Source organism: Pseudophryne corroboree, chromosome 3, assembly GCF_028390025.1.
Source record: "Pseudophryne corroboree isolate aPseCor3 chromosome 3, aPseCor3.hap2, whole genome shotgun sequence".
In the NCBI taxonomy this organism is placed as follows: Eukaryota; Metazoa; Chordata; class Amphibia; order Anura; family Myobatrachidae; genus Pseudophryne; species Pseudophryne corroboree.
Window position 1 is genome coordinate 425300673 of NC_086446.1, and position 26172 is coordinate 425326844.

Sequence of the window (26172 nt, forward strand, 5' to 3'; positions counted from 1 at the left end):
TCCCTGAACAAATGTGTCACAGTTATAGATAGAGGGATGGCTCTTTGGAGAGCAGGCTGTCTGGATAAACTGGGCAACAGGTCACATCCTATGGTGATGTGATAATGTTTCACTTGCAGCACAGTTCCTTCTGCTGGTTGTAACATTCTATTACTGATCAGTGATCACTGACATGTATGACTTCAGTAATCATCTTCACACTACAGGTCTCCCTAAAAAAGTATTATTCAGGACAGAATATTATACCTCCAGCTGCTGCACGTAGTTACACACTAAGACGTTTTTATTTTAATTGTATTATGTAAGAGGAGTGGGTGGATATTAGCATCAGCAATTAGCCTATGTTTGTCCAGTGTTGTTTATGCTGGGCACATTATACAATTATTTGGTTGATCCGCCAGATATCAGCTGATCGACCAGATAATTGCATACCTCCCAACTGTCCCGATTTTCGCGGGACAGTGCCGTTTTTTTTTGGTCTGTACCGCTGTCCCTCCCGCAGGCCACAGTGTACCGTACTGGGGGTGAGCGGGGACAGCTGGGAGGCTCCCTATCACTCGCTGCTCTGCTTAGTTCAGAGCAGAGCAGTGGTGAATAGATGTTGTGTGCATGCGCATAGCGTCTATTCCAGTGAGCCAGAGGGACTGGGGGCATGGCCAGCAGCTCACAAAGCGCTGGCCGAGCCCCCACTATGATAAAAATGGGTGGCGTGGCTCACGGTTGCGGCATTCACATGAAGCCATGCCCCCTTTCAAAAACATGCTCCCTATTCAGCGGTGTGCAGCGTTGCCACGCAAGGGGCCTTAACTTCAAACCTCCATAAGTTGGAAGTTATATAATTGCATAGTGTATTTCTTCGACCAGCTTGGACACAGTGGCATAAGTCCGTACTAGTCACCGGAGGTAAAAATATATGTTGCCCCCTCCTCCCCATGCCGACTTGACTCTTAACAGTAAGAGTTAGTAAACTACTGCTGTTGTTATGCAGGCAGGATAATAAACATATGGGGATAATGGGGGAAATGAACATGTTTAGGATAGGGTATATGGGGGAGGGTTAAGGAATCTGGCTAACGTTTAACTGTTGGGTATACATTGTTTATAGTGTTCAAGAACATACCAAGTGTAGAGGCTCCTACAGAATCTTGTGGAAACTTGTTCTTGGAAAAACTGCCACCTAAGGCTCTGCAGTAGTCTAGGGGACTGTTCTGCATATCAACTGGTCACTGTGATAATGCCGATTGATTACCTTATAACATTCACTATATGTGGGTAAGAGACTCAGTATGCAATTGGCGTATGGGGTACCGTAAGGGTACGCACTTAGCGTAGCATACGCTTAGCCGTGGTCGAGACGCACATGCGGCACGCTCGCTCACAGCTTAACGCGTGGTGTTGAGCACGCTATAGGCGACCGACTACCGTAATGCTACGCTACCAGCGTAGCGGACGCTCGTGACCACGAGGGGAACATGAGCGGCGCAGACGCTCACGGGATGACACTCAGTAAACCTTGTATGCAACACACTGAAAGATTGAGTTTGTACTGTAAACCTTACTACTGAAATTCTGTAGCGATATAACGCTGCTTAACCTTGTTAATGTGAAAACTGTTTGAGCGATTGAGACGCTCCAAATACCCTCAGTAATATAATAAACACACAATACCTTGCTAAGGTTCCAACACCTTTACTAACAATATTTAGCTATGTAAAAAGGGGAAAACAGTTAACAGTTCATACACTACAGACTAACATCAATATCTAAGCAGAATAACTACACATAAATATACAATAGCGTCTTAATCCTATACAATAACAGAGAGAGAGAATATGGCAAATACAAACAGAGAATAAGTTGGTTACAGAGAATAACTTACACACTGGGAACGATCGCTGCGCAGTCCTGGTACCAGCTCTCTAGTTAGTCAATGATGAAAATCGTTGTGGAGAGAAGACTGAGCTGGCCAGGCTGGCTGTTCTTATATACACTGAGTACAGTACACTACAAAGGGACCTATAATCTCATTGTTCATTGGACACAGGAATGTCTCCCCGCATTATAACAAAAGGTCATAGGTTAGTTTGAACAGGTGGGCTGTGACTATATCGAACTGCTCAGGTGGGAGGGAATCTCAGGATTCCCGCCGCATGGATAATGAACCGCAAATATAGTAAATGTCCAGAAACTACTAATAGACAAAACTATACGCAGGAGCGATTAATCTTTACCTAACCAGCACCGGATTGTTTCTAATAAAATGTTCTTTAGTTAGGTACCAAACACAACTGCTCAAACCCTGCCTGACCCTTCGTATCATGTAAAGAGGAATTCCCCTGTCCAGCGACCAGTTACACTAACCAGACTTACAGTTATTATTAAGGGGAACATTACCTATAAAACATACTATTTGGATTTACTATGTAACGATTGAGTCGCCGGCTAGACGCACACAAACTCTACCGTAAATGCACATACCACGCGCTCGAGCGCATGGCCGAGGAGGCGCCGTCACGCAACTGCGAATATGCGCACACACGGGAGAGAATGTGCATGTGCAGCGGGCAAGCGCATGGGGTGAATATATGGCAACGTGTAGCATGATAGTTTTCCGACTTTGACAGTCCACCCTTTGGCAGTCATCAATAACTGCCACTTCCTAAAACAGTTCAAAAAAAGAAAAATATATGTCATCATGTAAATACCTTTTTATGATTGGGTAAAGGGAGGAGAGGAGAAGGTGGGAAAAAGGTATGACTTAGTGAGATAGTAGAAGCATGTGTGTATGAATCCATGTTTGAGGGGTCATGTATCATCGTGCCGTACGTGTTTTAAATCAAGCTTCGAGGTATTGCGAAGTATACATTTGAATTCCTTCTTATCCCGTATTAAGGGTCTGTGGATGGGCTGTCAAACTTTACCGAGCTCTTTTCGGCTTTTGGTTGCAACAAATGGGGAGCACATTTAGTTGATGATACATGAATGGGGGGTATGTGAGTGCTGATATCTGTGTCTATATTCCCTATCGACTATGTGTGTCATTACCTGAAGGTTGTAGAAATGAAGATAAGAAACAATCGTTATAAATGCAGTCGTAAACTATGTGAGTTTAAATAAACAGTCGCTGATTGAGGTCTTGTCTGATGTCTTGTCTTGATGTACATGTTGTCTGATGTCTCTCGGTGCTTTTGCTATAAATAGCGAGCAAAAGTTGTTCCATTGTCTATAAAATTACAGTCTCTAGAGTATTGGGCTATCGTAAAAGTTAAAGTCACTAGGGATATTGGGGGTCTATGGCATAGTCCATCAATGGTCTGTATAAAAGAGGTTGTCAAATTCTTCCTCCAAGCGGATGTCTTTGTACCTTGGAGGAAAACAAAGGAGAAACGGGTGAAAGAAACGGACCGTGGAATCACATTTTCATCACAACATTGTCTCTATCGTTGGGTCATAAATCAAATTAGTTGTTGTTATTACAGTGTCCTCGCTCCTCAGACTCATCACTCTAGTACTACCTTTACACTTCGTTAAAGCCCGAACGCATCTAAATATCAGTCCAACCAATATGACGACTCCTAGAATACACAAAAGAAATTTCCCTACATCCATTATAATACCTTGGGCCCATTCTCCTAAACCAGAGAACCAATTTCGTGGGTTCAACCATGACACCCAACCGGTCAGCTCATTACCCACAGCGGCGAGAGTGAGATTATGTCTCCTTCGGAACTCCCATTTTAATTGCAAAATGTCATCCATCTTTTGGTCTATGACCTCGGCTGGGTCCTCAGTGCTGTTTGTAGTATACGTGCAGCATTTTATTCCATATTGAGTTGCTAGGGTAACACAATACCCGCCTGTCACAGCTGTGAGGTAATTGAGAATCATCCTATGCTGGACCAGTTCTGTTTTGTAGGCTTGTAACTCTTTCCCAGTGTACCTGAATGTGTCGTCATACATTTCGGTGATATTGTCTAATAAATTTGCAAGCGCAGATATATATCTATAATTTATCACTCCTCTGGAGGTACGAGTGATATCTAACGCGAGTAGGAATTGAATCCCGGTGGATTCATGGATCAGGTCAGAGGCCGGATGCTCTGTTCTTTCTATCAGGTGCCGTTTAACGACGTGCTCGTAATGAGTGTGAGTATAAGGAGCTTGGGCACCGCGGTGAATGTCTTTCATTTTGGTATGGGATACAGTCATTACTTCAGGCAGTACCTTTCCAATGTAACACAATCCCTCTGAGTTTGGGGCAAGCCACTTATACGCCTTTCTCCCGCATATGAAATATGCATCATCGGGGAGAACATATGGGACTGAGTATGACGTTACCATGTTACAAATTTTCCATGTGAAATCTCCTAACCCTAATTCTCCCATCTGTTTAGTACACATATCTGTTTGTACGATATGTGCACAGTATCCTGGTGATACTTCTCCAACTCGCATGGTCCTACTTCCTAGAGTGTACCTATACCGGAAATATTTTCTATTCTCGACTATCTGGCATATAAGTTCTGTGTCTATGGGCATTTTGTCGGCTCTGTATGAAAAGGTCATGGTTTGATTACTCTATGACACTTCCCAATTTCCCGGCTTTCGGGGATTGGAAATGTTAAAGCACACTAAGGACCTATCCACATGATATTGGTGGAGCTTCAAACTAGGAGGACTAGAGATATTAAACCTCTTGTCCACCGGCCTCCCACCACTTAGCTCAAGTACCTCTCCTACAGTTAAAGGGAATGGTACTAGTCTTGATTTGCTATGACCTTGAGGTACTTGAGAGCATACCCAACAGTCTGTCTGATTTAACACTTTACCCACTAAGGAGTGATAGTCACTCAATGGATGCCGGTCCATGTGGATATTAAAACTGGACTGACATTTCTTGAGGCACCCATCCTCAACTATATTGTCACAATGCCTACAGATGCAGTTCTCTTCAGCTAACAATCCTTCACAATTCCTTCTATTGTCAATGCTACCAGATCGTTTTCTGATACTCGCCTTTACTCGGTGATTATGTTGCTCTTGGAAAACTACGCCTCCATCCTGGTCATCAGAACCCATTCCCGATCCTTTCTCGACCTCCATGGTACTCTCACCGAAACAGACTGCTCTGGTCAACATCATGGTCAACAGGAAAATCCGGATCACAGTCTCTTGGGGCAAGTCCATCTTAGAGGAGTAAAAGGAGAAAAATAAGAAGGGGGAAGGGAAATAGGAGGGAGATGGGAACTGGAGAAAATAACAAATGGGAAAAAGAAATCTGGCTCGACAAATGCCTCCGATCTTATTATTCTCAGCGTTCAGGTGTCGTCTCGATCTTCCCTGAACAGACACTCTAGTGATACAACCTCTACCGTCTGTTCTTTATCACGGGACCTCTCTGGGTCAGTGACCTTTTTACAATGAGACGAATGGACCCAAGTCTCTCTCTCGGCAACCTTCAATGCTGTTGTGCTGGTCAATAAGACTTGATATGGTCCTTCCCATCTGTCAATAAGGCAACCTGAGCGTAGAAAATTCCGTATCATTACATAATCCCCAGGTTCAATGTCATGACAATTACTAGTAAAAACACAGCAGTGTAAATTCCAGGCGCAAAGAGTTGTCAGCCCAATCTAGATCCTCTACAGATCAGTCCAAATAACAGATCAAAACAAAATTCTAAGAAAATACAAATGAGAGGATAGATCAAAGGCGATAACAAATAAATACTTTTGATATACGTCACATAATATGGTGTCCTTTTGGATAATCACTCTTTCAATTGTCCCATGATCTCCAGATGTCAAACATGAAAAAAAGAGAGATAATACACATACATAGGTGGTATTGCTTTCAACAATAATGTGAACAACCAATGAGTGTCCAGAAAATGAAGCCTGAGGTGCTGGACCCAACTTGATAGTAGATGAGAATAGTATCTCGCCACCAATTTGCCAATATTTTATGGACGTACCGAAACTCACATTAAGATGTGTAGGAACAGGTGTATAAAGGTATCTTCAAACTGCTAAATCCCACGTGATGTGACACAGAAAAAGAGCTATTTTGAAAAAGACCCAGGAGGTCGAAACGTCGTTGGTGAAACCAGGTAGTGAGTTTCTTCATTCTTTTATTTTTTAATTTCATCTTTTGTTTTTATGAGATACCACTTTTGGAGCACATTCAACATGATAGTACTGGTGTAAAACCGGATTACATCAGTTTTTTGTCCATTACATCTGACCTGCATGTTTTGTACCAGAGAGTGGAAACTACATAGAAAAATATCAGATTGCTGTTTTATGAACTTTTAATAAAAACCCTGTGAATCATTTTTGATGTTATTCCTGATCCTGGCTTGAAAGATACCTTTATACGTGGAATCAACCCTCCTCCAAAGTGAGTGGGGTACGCCTTCTCAAAATAGCTCTTTTTCTGTGTCACATCACGTGGGATTTAGCAGTTTAAAGATACCTTTATACACCTGTTCCTACACATCTTAATGTGAGTTTCGGTACGTCCATAAAATATTGGCAAATTGGTGGCGAGATACTATTCTCATCTACTATCAAGTTGGGTCCAGCACCTCAGGCTTCATTTTCTGGACACTCATTGGTTGTTCACATTATTGTTGAAAGCAATACCACCTATGTATGTGTATTATTTCTCTTTTTTTCATGTTTGACATCTGGAGATCATGGGACAATTGAAAGAGTGATTATCCAAAAGGACACCATATTATGTGACGTATATCAAAAGTATTTATTTGTTATCGCCTTTGATCTATCCTTTCATGACAATTACTGTCTGGCAAATCAGGAATTACCAACTTTAGATTATCATTCTGATTCCTTAACTGTTTACTCATCTTAACCAAGTACTTTACGGTTACTTCATTGTTACATTTCAAATCATCCTGGGGGTTAATCATAACATGGGGTTGTCGACCAAACAGAATTTCAAAAGGAGACAGATTAAGAGGGGAGTGGTTCTGATGCTGTATAATACGATTGGCAAAGCTTCAGGCCATAACAGTCCTGTTTCAGTCATTACCTTGCTCAATTTATTTTTAATAGTGCTGTTTACTCTTTTCACCTTCGCACTCGCCTGGGGGCGGTACGGAGTGTGCAGCTTACTATTAATTCCCATCAACTTACACATTGTTTGAAAGACTTCACCTGTAAAATGGGTACCCCTATCACTTTCAATGATTCTAGGGATACCATACCTACACACAAATTCCTGCACAATTTTCTTTGCAGTAAATACAGCGGTATTTGTGGCCGCGGGAAATGCTTCAACCCAATTTGAGAACACGTCAATACAGACCAATACATACTTTAAATTTCTACAAGGTGGCAATTGTATGAAATCAATTTGTATCACCTGAAAAGGACCATCTGTAGGAGGGATGTGGGATGGCTCTGTTGGTATTGCCTTTCCGATATTCTTCCTCAAGCAGGTGAGACATGTCATTGCTCTTTTACCCGCGTGGGAAGAAAATCCTGGGGCGCACCAATAAGCTCTTACCAACTTACACATTCCTTCTTTGCCTAAATAAGTCAGCCCATGTGCCGCTTCCGCTAGACTTGGAAGGTATGCTCTGGGTGCCACTGGCTTACCCTGTCCATCTGTCCAGAGTCCTGAGGACTCCTGGCCATATCCTTTTGACCTCCAAACTGCCTTTTCCTGTGGGGAACACAAGTTTTGCATTTCACACAATTTCTGTGTATTTACAGTATTAAATACCATCAGTTGTGTACTGTCTGTATGGGGTTACCGGCTGCTGATTTAGCAGCTTCGTCTGCTCGGCTGTTACCAAGTGATACCGGGTCTTGGCTATAGGTGTGAGCTTTACACTTGATAACAGCCACTCTGTCGGGTTCCTGTATCGCTGTTAGAAGTCTTTTGATGTGGGCTGCATGCGCTACGGGTGTGCCAGCTGCCGTCATGAAATTTCTGAGGCGCCATAGGGCCCCGAAATCATGGACTACTCCGAAAGCGTACCTAGAATCTGTGTAAATATTGGCTGACTTGCCCTTAGCCAATTCGCATGCTCTGGTTAGGGCAACCAGTTCAGCAACTTGTGCTGAGTGTGGTGGGCCTAGCGGTTCTGCTTCTATGGTACTTTGGTCATCTACGACTGCGTATCCAGTACACAAGTCTCCCGAGTCCGTCTGTCTGTGACAACTACCGTCAGTGTAGAAAGTAAAATCTACATCTTCCAGTGGGTTGTCACTGATGTCAGGTCTTGCCGTGAAATTTTGGGTCAAATATTCCATACAATCATGCGTGTCATTTTCCCTACTAAATCCTCCTTCACCATCACTCTCATCCTCCACCCTTTGTGCCTGTCCAGGCACACCTGGGAGATATGTTGCAGGGTTTAATGCACTGCATCTCCTTATGGTGATATTTACGGGGGCCATCAATGCCAATTCTAATCTTGTAAACCGCGCTGATGAGACGTGTCTGGTTTGGGCCGAATTCAGTAAGGCTGACACTGCATGTGGTGTATGAATTGTGAGATTGTGTCCTAGCACTACATCTTCGCTTTTACTTACTAGCAATGCTATTGCTGCAACACTTCGCAAGCATGTGGGGAGGGATCGCGCTACCATATCTAGCTGAGCGCTATAGTAGGCTACCGGCCTGCTGGCATCACCATGCTTCTGGGTTAAGACACCTGCTGCGCACCCAGCACTCTCTGTTCCGTACAGTTCAAAGGGTTTTCCATAATCTGGCATACCTAATGCTGGTGCCTGCGTTAGGCACTGTTTAAGTCTCTCAAATGCCATCTCAGACTCGTCTGTGTGCGAAATCTGGTCAGGTTTGTTTGAGGAGACCATCTCCTGCAAAGGCAAGGCCAGTATGGAAAAACCTGGGATCCAGTTACGGCAATACCCACACATTCCTAAAAACGTTCTAATCTGTTTGTGGCAGGGTCATGTCACGAATTGCTTGAATTCTATCAGCGGTGAGGTGTCTCAGTCCTTGTGTCAGACAGTGTCCCAAATACTTCACCCTGGTCTGGCATAATTGTAACTTATCTTTGGAAACCTTGTGTCCAGTGTCTGAAAGATGAAACAGGAGTTGTTTCGTATCTCTCAGGGACGATTCGAGCGAATCCGAACATAGCAGTAAGTCATCTACGTATTGTATTAATATTGATCCGCTCTCAGGTTGAAAAGACTGTAAACAATCATGCAAGGCCTGAGAGAAAATACTTGGACTGTCAATGAAACCTTGTGGTAATCGAGTCCAGGTGTACTGAACTCCTCTGTATGTAAATGCGAATAAGTATTGACTGTCAGGGTGCAGAGGTACTGAGAAGAAAGCGGAGCAGAGGTCAATCACAGTGAAAAATTTGGCAGTGGGAGGGATTTGCATAAGGATGACAGCTGGATTTGGCACTACGGGGAATTGACTCTCAACTATTTTTGTTGATCCCTCTTAGATCCTGCACTAATCTGTAACCCCTCCCCCCACTCTTTTTAACAGGGAAGATGGGACTATTGGCAGTGCTGGACGTCCTTACCAGAATGCCCTGTTGTAGCAAGCGCTCTATTACAGGGTAAACTCCTAACTCCACCTCTGGCTTCAGAGGGTATTGTGGGATTTTTGGAGCTATCCTACCATCTTTTATCTGTACAACTACTGGGGCTACGTTTGCCATTAATCCAGTGTTTTGTCCATCCTTGGTCCAAAGTGATTCCGGTATCTGGGATATCATTTCCTCTACCTTGGACGGACACCTATTTACAACAACAGTGTGGGAGATTAATCTTGTTGGGGAGTCTAGCATATCCTGCACTTCCTGAGCGTGGTTTTCGGGTATGTCCAAGAACACACCTTCAGGAGTACAATATATGACACATCCCATTTTGCACAGTAAATCTCTCCCTAGGAGATTAGTCGGAGCCAATGCAGCCAGCAGAAAAGAATGCTTGGTATGCAAAGGCCCTATCGTAATCTCTGCAGGTTTGCTTAAAGGGTAGTGCTGTACTACTCCTGTTACTCCCATGGCTGGAATTGTTTTACCAGTGGTTCTCAAGCCCACGGTCGAATTTATCACTGACTTGGCCGCCCCCGTATCTACAAGGAAATTTAGAGATTTACCAGCTACATCAATTGTGACCTCGGGTTCACTTCCAAGGCTCGCAATTAATTTCACTGGCTGCAGACTACAGGTGTGGCCCCACCCATATTGTGTGTGGTGACCTCCCTGCATTGCGCTGGCAGCTATTACCTGTGAAGGGGGTAAATGGGAACTATCAGAGACTTGCCAGTCTCTTCTTGGGGGATACCGTTTTGTTTCCCATGCGTGTGGCTCATAACTCCGTCTCTGCGGTCCTTGATCCCAATTTCGTGTGTCATGTCGTTGTCTAGGGGGTTGATATGATTTTTGTGCATTTTTCAATCTACAGTCTCGTGCAAAATGTCCCTCTTTATGACAGTAATAACAAGTTACCACATTTGACTTACCCACAGGGGTCGGAGACTTATACTGAGGTGGCCTTGTGGTCAGGGCCTGTATACTTACGGCCATTAACTTATCACTTTGTGACTCCCTGTGTCTGGTGATATTCCGATCATGATCAACAGCGGCCTCTCTCAAAGTAGCCACCGACAGACCTCGCCAACATGGTTGGGTGGTCTGTACCCTCGTCCTCAATACTTCCTTTAAACCATCCATTAACACAGATACTGCTACTTCTCTATGATTTACATTTGTTTTAATGTCTTCTATCCCTGTATACTTAGCCATTTCCTGCAGTGCCCGATGAAAATAATCAGCAGCTGTTTCTCCTTCTTTTTGTTTGATGGAGAAAATTTTGTTCCATTTGGCAACAGCTGGGAAATACTCTCCTAACTGTAAATTTATTCTCTTTACATTATCTTGGTTGTACACATCCGTAAGGGGTACCTCTTCGTCTAATTTACAGTCAGCTATAAATTTCGCTGAGTGGACATTGGAGGGTAAACATGCCCTCAGCAATATCCGCCAATCTTTGTTATTGGGCTCCACAGTATTTCCTAGCTCTCTAATGTACTTCTGGCTTGCAACTAGATCTTTCCTAGGATCAGGGAATTCAGACACCATTGATCTTAATTCCGTTCGGGAAAAGGGGCAGTGCATGGCGATGTGTCTGACAGGAGTGACTCCTGAAGTGTCAGTTTTCCCATTTGGTACTGCAATTACCCTAACGGGATTAAGTTCAATAACATCATTCTGAGTAGATTCTACAACATGTGGTGCAATGGTTTCTGCATATTGTACAGTGCCGTACTTACCAGTTGATACGACCTCACCTGTCCCTCCACTAGGGGCCTTTGATACTGCTCTTACTAGTTGGGCCGTGCCACTGTTGTTTCTGCTATGGTGGCTGCTAGAGAGAGTGCCGATATTGTTGTGGGCTCATCCTCTTGGTCACAATACTGGGGAAAGTTTAAAACAGGGTACAGCTTGCACGGGTTAGTATTAGCATCAACAATCTTAGTTACATTATTCTTAACATTTATACAGTTACTAAGTGCATGTTTATCATACACCAGTGTGTCATTCTCTGTAACCACTTTCTCTCCCGTTATGTATGGTGGTGGTGGCGCGGTGGCTATCAGTTTCCTGATAGGGTTAGATCCAGCCGCTTGAGCCAATCCTCTTTGTATTTCACCTTCCTGTTGCCATAATTGTAAATAATCATAATGTTTGATCCGTCTCTTTGCAGATTTAATGAGACATATCCTTCTCCTTAGATTTTGTAACACCTCGGGACCAAAACTGCCTACCCTTGGGAACTTTTCCCCGTCATGCACAGTCATTCTTTCCCATTCATCGCACAAAACCTCTGTGTGTGAACCGTATTTCTCACACATGACATACCTTGCCGACCCTGTTGGCCGGTTTACTAAGTCAACCCGAACCGAGGTTGATCGCCCCCTACCTGAACAACTGGCCCCCATCTTTGCAGGTGTTGCTTTCACTACCTCTGACCTTCAAATCAGGGTCTTCAGCGAACCCTTACAAAAACCAAGATGTCCGGGGTAGGCCGGCGGCGGAAGTTTACCGAGTACCTCCACTCACTCGCCCACGTCGAGCAATACGCCCACACACTGCCTTAGCGCTGCCGTACTCAACCTAGGGCCCCTGCACCTGAACCTCTATTTACTGGAACATGTGGGTGTGATCCGAAGAGCACTTAACCCTTTCCAGTAACTATTGGTTGTTAGAGAATTCCCGAGTGACCAGCGAATCTCCCTTAAAATAAAATAAAAATTACACAAATCACGTTAGAATGTACAAATAGCGTTTATGACCCCTCTAGCGTACACAAATGGTACTGGGTCAAGTTACTAAATAATGCACACAATTACATGCGGTACAATCGTTCTGCACATAAGCAACTAATCTTATGTGCGGAACGACCAACGGAATCGAAAATTGTGGCTGCGAATTCCTTCAGCCAGAGCTTAATGGCCTATATGGGTACCGCACCAACCCTTCCTGGTGTTGTGCTTCTTGACTCTTATCTATAGCGGACTTCCTAGTCTGCTGTACCTGGACCTCCTGGTCCGTGACCTCCTGGTCTGTGCTACAGTAGACCTCCTGGTCTGCTATACTCTAATGCTCTTATTTTAATATGTTTAACAAGGGATGCCTCCCAAGCCACCGTGCCGTCACTTTCACGTATGTACCTCACGAGAACTCGATGATTTCCTGTGGTTCCACCCAAAAATTAGAAACTTATATATATGTATACACACTCTTTCACCTCATATACTCTTTACTTTCGTTTCTGCGCAGAAATCCCTTTCATTCAGTATCGCAGGCTAAACCCGAGGAGTTGCAACTAGAGAAGGATCTATTAGCTTAAAATTTTGGACACTGAGATTGATTTGCGCTATTATCGCGTTGCCTCCGTATCGCCTATTAAAACAATACTATCGTGTGATTTGTATTATGTGGGCGTACCCAGACGCTCCGTTGCCTAATATACGCTCCGTGCGTCGGCCCTTGCGTTGCGTACGCTAGTCCCGCCCTTTGTTAGAGACACGTGTACGCAAGCCAGGTATATCCACAGAAATACAACTAACACGTTTATATCAATGTAAATGATCTTTAACTATAATCATCTACTGAACACCACACAGATCTTTCCTTGTATCTTTAGGCAAAGCCGTGTGCGTGTTTTACAATTTACTCCTTAACGTATTAATATTACTTTTAACTACCAATAGCAACAAATCTTTCTCAGCACGTTATCAATGATAAATGGCAAACAGGAAGGCGAGATGTGAAAATTACACAAATGAAAAAAAAAAGGTGTGTGCGTGTGTTGCGTACGCAATGTGTACCAAACAGAAATGAAACAGTTTTAAAAGACAATAGCGTACTGTTCTTACCTTCCAGTTCCGGATTCCACCAGCACTCCTACAGCGTAGCGATGCAGACGCTTATCTAGTCAGCACTACTGTATCCCTCACCACCAATACGGATACGAAGGGATATTGCCTTCCCAGCCTTGCTGACAGATAAAGTCTGTGTTCGCTAGTGCGGATATGTGGAGGACGGACGAGGCCCCAATTGATAATGCCGATTGATTACCTTATAACATTCACTATATGTGGGTAAGAGACTCAGTACGCAATTGGCGTATAAGGTACCGTAAGGGTACGCACTTAGCGTAGCATACGCTTAGCCGTGGTCGAGACGCACATGCGGCACGCTCGCTCACAGCTTAACGTGTGGTGTCGAGCACGCTATAGGCGGCCGACTACCTTAATGCTACACTACCAGCGTAGCGGACGCTCGTGACCACGAGGGGAACACGAGCGGCGCAGACGCTCACAGGATGACACTCAGTAAACCTTGTATGCAACACACTGAAAGATTGAGTTTGTACTGTAAACCTTACTACTGAAATACTGTAGCGATATAACGCTGCTTAACCTTGTTAATGTGAAAACTGTTTGAGCGATTGAGACGCTCCAAATACCCTCAGTAATATAATAAACACACAATACCTTGCTAAGGTTCCAACACCTTTACTAACAATATTTAGCTATGTAAAAAGGGGAAAACAGTTAACAATTCATACACTACAGACTAACATCAATATCTAAGCAGAATAACTACACATAAATATACAATAGCGTCTTAATCCTATACAATAACAGAGAGAGAGAGAGAGAGAGAATATGGCAAATACAAACAGAGAATAAGTTGGTTACAGAGAATAACTTACACACTGGGAACGATCGCTGCGCAGTCCTGGTACCAGCTCTCTAGTTAGTCAATGATGAAAACCGTTGTGGAGAGAAGACTGAGCTGGCCAGGCTGGCTGTTCTTATATACACTGAGTACAGTACACTACAAAGGGACCTATAATCTCATTGTTCATTGGACACAGGAATGTCTCGCCGCATTATAACAAAAGGTCATAGATTAGTTTGAACAGGTGGGCTGTGACTATATCGAACTGCTCAGGTGGGAGGGAATCTCAGGATTCCCACCGCATGGATAATGAACCGCAAATATAGTAAATGTCCAGAAACTACTAATAGACATAACTATACGCAGGAGCGATTAATCTTTACTAACCAGCACCGGATTGTTTCTAATAAAATGTTCTTTAGTTAGGTACCAAACACAACTGCTCAAACCCTGTCTGACCCTTCGTATCATGTAAAGAGGAATTCCCCTGTCCAGCGACCAGTTACACTAACCAGACTTACAGTTATTATTAAGGGGAACATTACCTATAAAACATACTATTTGGATTTACTATGTAACGATTGAGTTGCCGGCTAGACGCACACAAACTCTACCGTAAATGCACATACCACGCGCTCGAGCGCATGGCCGAGGAGGCGCCGTCACGCAACTGCGAATATGCGCACACACGGGAGAGAATGTGCATGTGCAGCGGGCAAGCGCATGGGGTGAATATATGGCAACGTGTAGCATGATATTTTTCCGACTTTGACAACTGGAATCAGGAGCCTGAAGCAGGTGCAGGGACATGTTCTGACTGGACAGTTGGGACAATGACTACTGTGAGTGACAGGTTCAGACTGGCCAGTGGGGAGTCAGCTGACTGCAGCAGTGGCTGCGGGTACACTCAGGGCTGGAGTCCAGCAGTGAATGTCTCCATTGTCTCCCACAGTCCTGATGTAGTTCACTGGTCAGGAGTATCCTCTTCTTACCTTGGTGTGGAATGCACTGTGGGTGGATTCGCACAGGTTCGTTGTTCTCGGTGGTTGGAAGGAACCTTCTTAGACAGGAAAACGGAAAACAATATGAAACTGCTTAAGTTTTATTCTATTAAAGTCGAATGAGGTAGTAGTGTGGTACCCACGTAGGGGGATACCCCTAACATCCCCCATAACTCTAATTGCAGCCAACGCTGCCTGCATGAACCCTGGCACTGAGAGGGTTAACCTTCCCCCTGAAAGCGGACACCAGGACCCAGGGGAGACTGGCCATCCGATCCTGAGAGCGGGAAGTCTTAGACCCGCAGGATTGGTCGAGGGGCTGCGTGCCAAGGAGGAGAGGGAGGAGTAAGCCAGCAGGACAGGTGCGGGTGCAGAGAGAGAACCGCGGCGTGACAGAGCAGGAGAGCGCGCCCCGCCGCCAGACACGCTGCCGCTTGCCACCACCACCAGAGAGAGGAGACGCGTGGCGCTGCTGCTAGACAGGGCAGTGAGCGGGGAAGAGGAGAGCCGCTACAGAGAGCCGCTGCAGAGAACCGCCCGAGGGGGAACCTGCCCGCCACGGCCGCCGCGTAAAGTGAGGAGTGAGCGGCATCAGGGAGGGGAACGCGGAGAGACCTCCGAGCCGCCTGCCACCACTGCCAGAAAGGGAGAACAGCCGCAGGCAGAGAGACACGGCTGTGTCCAGTGACCGTCAACGACACCGCAGGTACTCGCTCACATCCTCACCACCCCAGCTGGCTGATTCACAGGAGCCACCAGTATAAGGATAGCGGGTTCTCTATAGATCTAAGTGCCCATATACATATATATAGTGGAGGACTCTCACTTATTGCCTCTTAACAAAAGGAAAGGGGGACGCCCCTGATCCTGAATAGCCCGTACGACTACTTCAATCCCCTGTCTGCCACCTCTCCAGTCATTGAGGCGTCTGACGCTGCCGAACCCCTTACTTTTCCGTGGATACAAATATGGATAGTACCGTACCCATTGCTGCTGTGTTACAAACAGTTAGTTCCACACCCACCTTCCTACAGATACTTACTTTACGTCCACTGACGTCTTCCCAGGAGTTAACTGCAGGAGCACAATTGTCCTGTACAGGAGACACTGACCGCAAACGCGGCCGCGCACCCAGGCGCAGGAACTGAACACTAGTACCTGGCGAGCAGCGCCATCCTAAGGACCGTTTAGGAAGTGTGTCAAAATCACTGTCAGGACATTCCTTACCCTAAGATATCATTACATACCAAATGATGGCTATTGCATGTAACAATATTTGATTGTTTGACCAAGTTATTGTCATGCCTTTTGAGATACCTAAGCTGTAGAGGTCACATTTGACCTCTAGCGCCTGTCTCCTCGGCGGCGGGCATTTTAAGAGGGTGTTTTTTTTTACACTACTATGGTACAGAAGCGCTTCCACAGCCCCCAGCGTGTCTCAATCTACTGCGGGGGCTAGCAGTAACCACTGATGCCCGCACCCACCCTCCCTAACTTTACTAATGCAGCGGCCAGGAGATACCTGGCAATACGCAGGAAAGCCCTGGCAACGCACAGGAGACCCCCTATCAACACGTATGAAACCACTGGCAACGCACAGGAGACCCCTAGCAACGCGCATGAAACCCCTGGCAATGCACAGGAGACCACTAACAACGCACATGAAACCCCTGGCAACGCACAGGAGCCCCCTAGCAATGTAAGTGGCATTATTGTGTGTGGGCATAAAATGGTGTTAGGGCCATAACTGTGTGTATCATAATATGTATTTGGCGTTACAGCGTGTGGCATAACGCATAATGGGTGTTATTTGAGTATTAAATGCATGAATTATTAAACTACCTTTCGGTATACTTAAAATGGTCATTAGGACATAGAATCTGTTGTTAATTTATTTGAATCCCACCACTGGCCAGCTGTAATGGCGGCACAAGGGTAGGAGTGCAGCGCTGACATGCACGCTGCACTCCAGGCTTTAGAGACACTGTAGTGACCACTGTGAGGAGCGAGCTGAAGCCACTACTGATACCCACCCTGGCAGTGCACTACAGGGGTTTTAATGCACTGTAGTACAGAATAATTACCTCAGTCAGTATAAAAAAACCCGGGAAGACCGCGTGCCATTAAGGGGGTGGGGCTTCACTCTGAGCGGTCCAGCAGCTCATTAGCGCCATTTTCCCCCTGCAGCTATACAATGGCAGATTGACAGGGAAGCGCAGCTCCTCCACAAGGACTCCAGAACACCTCAGCGTTACCATGGGGTCATAGCAGGGGGGTGTACTAAGCCCTATTAAGGGTACCTAGTTTGCGACCCAGCTAAACTTGTTATTTAGCTATAGGGGCGCTGTGTAGCTGGCTCCATTATACTCTGTGTCTCCCTAGGAGGGCTCTGTGTGGGTTAACTGTATTTTTACCCTAATTCCAGTGTGTGTGTGTGTGTGTGTGTGTGTGTGTGTGTGTGTGTGTGTGTGTGTGTGTGTGTGTGTGTGTGTGTGTGTGTGTGAGATTTCTTTCACACTTACTATGTCTAAGGAGTGTGTATTATGCACAGCAGAGTGTTTTTCTAAATCTGGGGGATCACTGCCGAGTACTCAGGATAGTACACATTCTCAGGCTAGTGGATCTTGACCAGTATGGTTAGATTAATTAAAAGGGATGATTTCAAATATTTCGAATAAATTATCCCAAAATTAGAAGGAGACGCAATACTTAAGGCAATCTGTTGATGACCTTATGAATAGAGATTCAGTGGTCATCCCAGTGTCTCAGACTCCTGCCATTTGTCCACAGAAATGTACTCTGGCCCAAATTATGCAGGCTGATACCGATGATGATGATGATCTATCAGACCCAGGGAGGGTGAGGTGGACTCGGGATGGGGGGATGCAGCTTTGTCACAGAGAATACAGGCCCTGAAAGAAGCTATTAGAGAGGTCCTGCACATTCCTGAGAAGGTGTCAGAGGATGAGGAGGAATCTTATTTTAATGTGAAAAAGAAATCCTCAGCTACTTTCCCTGCATCTAAGGAATTAAATTCCCTATTTGAAGCAACTTGGGTAAATCCTGACAAGAAGTTTCAGGTCCCAAAACGGTTTCTCACATCATTCCCATTTCCTCAGGATGATAGGAAAAAATGGGAGACAGCCTAGAAACCGATAGTTGACGCATCAGTTTCTAGGCTGTCTCGTAAGATAGTTTTACCTGTTCCTGGGGCAGCTTCATTGAAGGATGCTGCAGACCGCAAGATTGAGACCACTTTCAAATCTCTGCACACAGCTGCGGGGGTGGCCAAGAGACCCACTATAGCTTGTGCATGGATCTCTAGGGCCATTGCAAAGTGGTCAAGTAATCTAATTGACGGGTTAGATTCCTTATCCAGGGGGAAGATAATTTTACTCCTACAACATATACAGGATTCTGCTAACTTTATGGTAGAGGCCATAAAGAAAAATTGGTTTACTCAATGCACGCACTGCTGGGGCTTGTAGCTACACCAGTGGACTGTGGACGCGGATTCTAGGAAAGGCGTGGAAAGCCTAACTTTCACAGGTGAAGCCCTTTTTGGAGATAAACTGGATACGTGGATATCCAAGGCTACGGCGGGTAAGTCTACATAACTTCCTTCCGCAGCTCCCTCGGCTAGAAAATCCTACACTGCTCCAACTCTGCAGTCCTTTCGGACAGCAAAGTTTAAAAAGAAAACCAAAGGTTCTTCTACAGCCTTCAAAGGCAATAGAGGTAAACCCAGAAAACCAGCAGTTGCAGGTTCACTGGAACAGAACCCCGGTTCTGCTTCCTCTAAGCCTTCAGCATGACGGTGGTCCGCACTGCCTGGAAGACAGGCAGGTGGGAGCCCATTTGAGATTTTTCAGTCACATATGGACAACGTCATGCCAGGATCCCTGGGTCAAAGATCTTATAGCCCAGGGCTACAGACTGGAGTTTCAGGAACTCCCACCTTACAGATTCTTCAAATCAGGCTTACCAGTTTCTCAAGAAGCAAGTATGACTTTACAGGAAGCAATTCAAAAACTGGTACAGACTCAGGTCATGTTCCAGTTCCACTTCAACTGCAAAACTAGGGTTATTATTCCAATCTGTTTGTAGTTCCGAAACCGGACGGTTCGGTAAGACCCATTTTAAATCTCAGGTCGTTGAACCCGTACTTAAGGGTGTTCAAGTTCAAGATGGAGTCTCTGAGAGCGGTGATCTCAGGTCTGGAAGAAGGGGAATTCTTGGTGTCTCTGGATATCAAGGATGCGTACCTTCATATTCTGATTTGGCCACCTCATCAGGCTTATCTAAGGTTTGCCTTACAGGACTGTCACTACCAGTTCTGGGCCCTGCCATTTGGCCTCTCTATGGTACCGAGGGTGTTCACCAAGGTAATGGCAGAAATTATGTTTCTCCTCCGCAAACAGGGTGTGAACATAATACCTTACCTGGATGATCTGCTGATAAAAGCTCCATCCAGGGAGAGGTTGTTAGTCAACATTGCCCTCTCAACCCGACTACTCCAGGATCACGGGTGGATTCTGTACCTACCAAAATCTCATCTGGAACCAACACGGAGGCTTCCGTTCCTGGGGATGATACTGGATACTGAGGCACAGAAAGTATTCCTTCTGTTGAAAAAAGGCATTGGGGATCCAGTCAATGGTGCGGGATGTTCTGAGACAAACCCGGATATCGGTGTATCTGTGCATTCGCCTTCTGGGAAAGATGGTAGCCACTTACGAGGCACTGCAGTATGGAAGGTTTCACGCAAGGCCCTTCCAGCTGGATCTGTTGGACAAATGGTCCGGATCGCATCTTCACATGCACCAGAGGATCCGTCTGTCGCCAAAAGCCAGGATCTCTCTTCTGTGGTGGCTTCAAACTTCTGACCTGACCGAGGGCCAAAGGTTCGGGATTCAAAATTGGATTCTGCTAACCACAGACACAAGCCTCAGAGGTTGGGGAGCAGTCATCCAGGGGGAACAGTTCCAAGGAAAATGGTAAAGTCAGGAAGCCATTCTTCCAATCAACATTCTGGAACTAAGGGCCGTATACATTGCCCTTCTACAGGCATCACATCTTCAAAATCAAGCCATTCAGGTTCAGTCGGACAATGTGACGGCAGTGATGTACATAAACCGACAAGGTGGAATGAAGAGCAGGGCAGCAATGTCAGAGGTAGCAAGGATTCTCCTCTGGGCAGAAAGACACACTGTGGCGTTGTCTGCAATCTTCATTCTGGGAGTAGACAACTGGGAAGCAGACTTCCCCAGTAGACACGACCTCCACCCAGGAGAGTGGGGCCTTCACCCAGAGGTGTTCGAGTGCTTGACACGTCGGTGGGGAATGCCACAAATCGACATGATGGCCTCTCGTCTCAACAAGAAGCTCAAGCGGTATTGTTCCAGGTCGAGGGACCCGCAAGCAGTGGCGGTGGACGCTCTGGTGACTCCATGGGTCTACCAGATGGTGTACGTGTTTCCACCACTCCCATTGATCCCAAAGATTCTCAAAAGAATAAAAAGGGAAAAGGTTCAAGCAATTCTCATTGCTCCGAACTGTCCAAGAAGGGCCTGGTATGTGGATCTACTGGAGATGCTCCTGGAGGACCCGTGGCCTCTACCTCTTCACGAGGACCTTCTCCAACAGGGGCCGTTCATCTATCAAGACTTACCACAGCTACGTTTGATGGCATGGAGGTTGAGCGTCAAATTCTAGCACAGAAAGGGATCCCGGATAGGGTTATTCCAACCCTGATCCAAGCCAGAAAGGGGGTAACGTCTAAACATTACCACCGTATTTGGAAAAAATATGTCTCTTGGTGTGAGTACAGGAAATTTCCTGCTGTGGAATTTCAACTGGGACGTTTTCTTCTTTTTCTGCAGTCAGGTGTGTATGTGGGCCTATGTTTGGGCTCCATAAAAGTCCAGATTTCGGCCATATCCATTTTCTTCCAGAAACAACTGGCTCCTCTACCTGAAGTTCAGACATTTTTGAAGGGGGTTCTGCACATCCAACCGCCCTTTGTTGTGCCTCCTACGGCACCTTGGGATCTCAATGTGGTGTTGCAGTTCCTGCAAACGGCATGGTTTGAGCCTTTACAGGACGATGACGTCAAGTTTCTTACGTGAAAGGCCGTCACGCTGTTGGCCTTGGCTTCTGTGAGGCGTGTGTCGGAGCTGGTAGCGTTGTCTCACAAAAGCCCCTATTTGATTTTTCATGAAGATAGGGCTGAACTCAGAACTTGTCAGCAATTTCTTCCAAAGGTGGTGTCTGCATTTCATATCAACCAACCTATTGTGGTTCCGGTGGTTACCGACACCTCTGCTACTTCAAAGTCCTTGGATGTTGTGAGGGCTTTGAAGATCTATGTGAAGCGGACAGCTCGTCGCATAAAATCTGACTCGCTGTTTGTTCTCTATGATCCTAATAAAATTGGGTGTCCTGCTTCAAAGCAGACAATTGCATGCTGGATCAGGCTTACTATTGAGCATGCTTATTCCACGGCAGAATTGCTGTGTCCAAAATCTGTACGGGCCCACTCTACTAAGTAGGTGGGTTCTTTCTGGGTGGCTGCCCGGGTGTCTCGGCTTTACAACTCTGCCGAGCAACTACTTGGTCAGGTTCGAACACGTTTTGCTAAGTTCGACAAGTTCAATACTTTGGCCTCTGAGGACCTTCAGTTTGGTAAATCAGTTCTGCAGGAACCTCAGCACTCTCCCACTCGGTTTGGGAGCTTTGGTACATCCCCATGGTACTAATGTGGACCCCAGAATTCTATAGGACATAAGAGAAAATAGGATTTTAATTACCTACCGGTAAATCCTTTTCTCGTAGTCCGTAGAGGATACTGGGCGCCCGCCCAGTGCTTCATTTATTCTTACACTATTACTTGGTTAAGTATTGTTGGTTCAGCAGTTGCTGTTCCTGGTTTAAAGTTTGGTTAGCTTGGCTTTCTTCTAGTTTGTGTGTGCTGGTTCGGAATCTCACCACTATCCTTTTATATCCTTCTCTCAAAGTATGTTCGTCTCCTTGGGCACAGTTTCTTAGACTGAGTCTGGTAGGAGGGGCATAGAGGGAGAAGCCAGCCCACACTATCAATTTCTTAAAGTGCCCATGGCTCCTAGTGGACCCGTCTATACCCCCATGGTACAAATGTGGACCCCAGTATCCTCTATGGACTACGAGAAAAGGATTTACCGGTAGGTAATTAAAATCCTATGTTAGTAGACAGACTTTGTCTGAGTACTTTTAATAGACACTGTGTGTGGAGATACAGTAATAAAAACCCTGCTATATTCTATATTAAATTACTAATGGCCAACAAAAGCTTCCCAAACCATTTAGTTGGCTTTTGTGTCTATAGTAATAATAAAAATAAAGTGGTCCTCTCTACCAGTTACAACACTGATAAGTACAGGGAATTTCCCTAGGTGCATGGTGACTAGTGAAATGTGCAGCCCATGACACCCATTACTGGAAAAATTATAATGTTTCTTTTTTCATGCACCAGGTTGACTGATATCTTTAAGCGGTGGGAAAAATTGCAGCATATTAACCTCTATTGATGACATCTGCACAGATTGCCCATGTAATGGAACATCAGTCAGCATGAGCTACTGCTGTTTTGCCATTGCAGCACTCTGGCCCCTTCACTAGTCATCACAGCAGGGAAAAGTTGCTTCCAGGGGTGGACTGTAAGAGCAGGATGGAACGGGAAATACAATCTGACGGCCTGCAAATACAGGACAAGTACTGTGTTTATGAGACCGTTTGACTAATTGGGATGGTCCTGATAGACTTAGCTTGTTGCTGCTTGGCCTGTTTGGATCCTGTATGCAAAGATACTGTTCCTGGAAAGCGAAGCAACATAGAACACACAAGGTCCCCACCCCTAAAACCAGTTACAGCAGAGGTTCTCAAACTCGGTCCTCGGGGGCCCACACAGTGCATGTTTTGCAGGTCTCCTCACAGAATCGCAAGTGAAATAATTAGCTCCACCTGTGGACCTTTTAAAATGTGTCAGTGAGTAATTAATACACCTGTGCACCTGCTGGGTTACCTGCAAAACATGCACTGTGTGGGCTCCCGAGGACCGAGTTTGAGAACCTCTGAGTTACAGCGTTACATTAGTTCTAAAATATAAAAATTACATATCTAAAAATAGTACCCATATTAGACTAACAAACCCTACCAGCTGCTACATTACCTGAAAAGTCTCCACACAACATTGATAGCCCTGAGAAGTCTACACAGAGCTCTTATACTTTCCACAATAACTTAATACCCCACACTAACCTGTTCAAAAGGGATACTGCCTAAATCAGCCATTGCCAACCCGTCACTCGAGAGTGACGGGTAGCTCGTCACCGCTTTCTAAGTGGCTCGCATGGCGGTGGGTACATTTTAATATGATGCCGGCCATCAGCCAATCAAAGCTTGCACGGCGGCTCCTGATTGGCTGCAGGTGTGCACCATATTTCAAATGGCTGCGCGGCTGGAGACATCAGCGTCGGTGCCCGGGATTTCAGCTACAGCAGTGAGGACGGAGCAGGAGACGGAGGCACTCACTGTGCAAGTGCTGGGCTCTCCTCCCCTCAGACACACACAAAAGAGCAACTGCTGCTGGAGCAGACTCCAAAATCTGTGAGCACTTCTTGTATCTGTCACTGCTGGTGGGCATCAGATGTATCTGTCACTGCTGGTGGGCATCAGATGTATCTGTTACTGCTGGGGGGCATCAGATGTATCTGTCACTGCTGTTGGGCATCAGATGTATCTGTTACTGCTGGGGGGCATCAGATGTATCTGTCACTGCTGAGGGGCATTATTTGTGTATCTGGCACTGCTGGGGGGCATTATTTGTGTATCTGGCACTGCTGGGGGGCATTATTTGTGTATCTGGCATTGCTGGGGGGAATATTTGTGTATCTGGCACTGCTGAAAGGCATTATTTGTGTTTCTGGCACTGCTGGGGGGCATTATTTGTGTATCTGGCACTGCTGGGGGGCATTATTTGTGTGTCTGGCACTGCTGGGGGGAATATTTGTGTATCTGGCACTGCTGAGAGGCATTATTTGTGTTTCTGGCACTGCTGGGGGGCATAATTTGTGTATCTGGCACTGCTGAGGGGCATTAGTTGTGTATCTGGCACTGCTGAGGGGCATTATTTATGTATCTGGCAATGCTGGGGAGCAATATTTGTGTATCTGGCACTGCTGAGGGGCATTATTTGTGCATCTGGCACCCCTGGGTGGCATTACCTGTTGTGAGGCCACACCCACTTTCACATAAACGCGCGCGCATTGGGGAGGGGGGGTTCCCGAAGGTAGCTCACACCCCAATTAAGGTTAGAAACCACTGGCTTAGAGCAAGGAAACCCTCCTCAGCTCAAATTTATCATAGAATATGGCAAGTCTATAGTCAATGGTGCAGTGAACGGAAACTTGGCCCCAGGTCTTTCAGAGTTTCCAAAATCCAAGCATTCCTTCAGGTGGAATGGATAAAGGTTTAAGAGTGGCTTCCTTGAGAGTGCAGGTGTCAGCACTAACTGTATGGTTTCAAAAGAAAATTCTCAACCTACAGGATGTGCGCACTTTTTTTCCAGGGAATGCTGCGCATTCAACCTCCTTTTGTTCCTCCTACAGTGCCATGGGACCTAAGTTTAGTTTTAAAGGCCCTTCAAGTTTTCGCATCTGAACCACTTAAAAGAGTGGATTTTAAATGGTTGACAGCTAAAGTTCTTTTTCTACTGGCCATGGCTTCAAGTAGAAGAGTTTCAGATTTAGGCGCATTATTATGTCGTACTCCATTTCTGATTTTTTTTTATCCAAATAGAGCAGTTCTCAGAACTAAATCTGGGTATCTTCCTAAGGTGGTGTTTAAATTCCACCTTAATGAAGAAATTGTAGTCCCGGCTTTCCAGGGGCCGGACCTCACTGCAGGAGATGCATCGTTGGACGTAGTCTGTGCCTTAAGGGTCTAAGTAGATCGTACCAGTGCTATCAGAAAGACAGATTCTCTGTTTGTTCTCTACAGATTTCACAGGAGAGGATGGCCTGCTGATAAGCAGACACTGGCGAGGTGGCTTCGGATGACGATTTCAGAAGCATGTTCTCAGGCTGATCTCCCGGTTCCAGATAATGTCTCTGCTCACTCTACTCGTAAGGTAGGTCCATCTTGGGCAGCACGACGTGGTGTTCAGCAGAACAGATATGTAAGGCAGCCACACGGTCTTCCATTAACACATTAGACATTATGCCGTAGATACCTTTGCCTCTCAGGACGCTGAATTCGGGTGAAGGATTCTCCTGTCTAATCAGGAGTGTCCCCACCACTAAATTGCTTTGGGACATCCCAATGTATCCTGTGGATACCCTGTGGACCCTGCAGGAGAAATATATGTTATGGTAAGAACTTACCGTTGATAACGGTATTTCTCCTAAGTCCACAGGTTCCACAGGGATCCCACCCTGACGCACCTGATTTGAGGATCCTTTTACTCACTAACCTCTTCCCTCTTGTACGGAAGGGTGTGCATGTGAGTTCTTCTTGCCTGATTAGAGCTCTACATGATGCTCCTGCCTTAAACTTTGGAAAACAACTGATTTGCCTGAGCCAGGAGGCTGGGATATATGGACGGGCCTGTTGCATGCTGGGAGGCCAGAAAGCTTTGACCGATTGGTGCAAGATCCGCTGTCGCTCATCCATATCCCAGTGTATCCTGTGGAACCTGTGGAACCTTCGGACTTAGGAGAAAAAACGTTATCAATGGTAAGTTCTTACCATAACGTATATTTATCACTCTCCAAGGCTTGATAAATCTGGGCCCAAATATGAATTTATTCCACATATTAAACACATAAAACATAGAGACCCAGATTTATCAAGTCTTGGAGAGTGATAAATTGCACAGAGATAAAGTACCGACCAATCAGCTCCTAACTGTCATTTTTTCAA